Below are 1851 nucleotides of genomic sequence, written 5' to 3' on the forward strand. Positions count from 1 at the left end.
CACACACACACACACACACACACACACCCCAAATGCCCTGCTCCTGTAGCTTTTACCAGCTTGGTTTTGTCCTGGATATTATTGAAACAGGCTGTTCTCCATCAAACGAGCTACAAAGTACATTGTATTTTTTTCCTTCTATGGATGATGGTGTTTTAAAAAGAATTTTAGAAGAAGCATTAGGACTTTTCCTTTCTATTATTTTTTTTAATTGGCAGCTATACAAAATATAATTTAAATGACTGAGCTGCCTGATCTGAAGAGAATATTTGGAGTATTTAAATCTAGTTCCTTGTTTTTCATTTTTTTTATTAGATCTTATCAAGGGATATAGACCGTGTGAAAAGAATCACCATGGCAATGTGGAATACAATACAGTTCCTTAAAAGCTGCTTCCAGTGGGAATCCACGTTGAGAAGTGCCATTGCGTTCGTGGTAAGCCTTGATTTTATGTTCAAATTATTTGCTTCTGAGTCCCAAATCCAAATGCAGATGAGTTTTATTTTACTGACATGAAGCAGAGTAATACACATTCAACATAGCTGAAGTTCGCACCTGTAAGGAGACTTGAAAACATAAATGGTAACCATTCATCTTTCTGAAATATGTTACAGCATAGATGAATAGATATCTTTCTAACACTATACTTACATCAGATTTATCCTTGGAAATCCCTTAAATTACCCAAATCTTACCCATATACTATCTCTCAGTAAGTTTAAGAGACCTAAGTTCTATATATTTGTAAATTTTTTTTTCACTCAAAAATGTGTCTTTATATATGGCGGTTATTATTATATTAACTGTGTCTGTATAGTCCCTCCATTGTCTATATTTCTCCCCCTCTGTCCCCGTGAATGTGAGTACTTTTTGAAAAATGATGGTTGAAAATTCACATGATGAAATTAATTTATGATTTAAGTATATCTTCATAAACTTCGATATAAAAACATCGATTCATAGCAAGCCACTTGAGTCACATGACAAGGTGACCCAACACCACGTAAGACAGTGACTAATGTGCATGAGATATACTCTTCCTTCTCTCTGACAATGCTGGCCCATCCTTAGGAGCGAAATCACCGAATCTCAGACAACCTGCAGGATATCTCAGAACCACCTAAGTGAACCACCGAGGGTCCAGGAATCTTGTAAGGACTTGAAAGTTGGTGCAGTGCCCTCACCTTATGGCTCTGGGCACCCTCTGCCATTTGTAAAACGACTTGTTCTTGATGAGATTGGTAGTGTCAGATACGGAAGGAGAAACCAAATCTCTCAACTGCTAATCTTGTCCCTTTTTTTTTCTTTTATCATGCCATTAATCTTTGTACCGTCCAAAGAGCACAATAAGGCCTAATAGGATGTGTGAGTGGTTCTGAGTCATGATCTTTGGTAAATCATGAATCTTCTGTCTCTGTGGGTTTTTTTTTTTTTTTTTTTTTGCTGTCCATGCTCTCTCCTACCTCACAGGCACATCCTCATTAAGAATTTGTTAAAAAAAAAAAAATCAGCCCAAGATGTCAGTGAGTTCAAGGTCACTCTCATCCTTATTCCTTATTACACAAACAAGTGTATCAGCTCTACGTGGGGTTTTTTCTTTGCCGTGGAAAACATTCTCTTTGGTTTCATTAATTTTAGATTTTTGTAGCGTCAAGGAGTAGAGGGCCGTTGGTGGCTGTGACCTGGACTTTTCATATACTTTTTCTTGGGTCTGAAGTTGCTAAAAACAATTGGCCTTCGTAAAAACATTAGCAAGAATGCTATTAATCCATAGCTGCCTTGTCTTGGCATTTATTCAGCTACTTCCCTTTCTTACAACGCTCTTCTCAGCTGGGAGCTTCATGTGTTGGC

At 37.4% G+C, this 1851-nt stretch overlaps 1 protein-coding gene across 1 annotated transcript in view; it reads left to right on the forward strand.

Annotated features, from left to right (window-relative positions):
- The window catches only part of MCTP2 (multiple C2 and transmembrane domain containing 2), a 234536-nt gene that overhangs the window by 147405 nt on the left and 85280 nt on the right, over window positions 1–1851 (forward strand). The gene's annotated exons all lie outside the window — the stretch shown is intronic.

The sequence above is a fragment of the Ailuropoda melanoleuca genome, chromosome 9 (genome assembly GCF_002007445.2).
Source record: "Ailuropoda melanoleuca isolate Jingjing chromosome 9, ASM200744v2, whole genome shotgun sequence".
In the NCBI taxonomy this organism is placed as follows: Eukaryota; Metazoa; Chordata; class Mammalia; order Carnivora; family Ursidae; genus Ailuropoda; species Ailuropoda melanoleuca.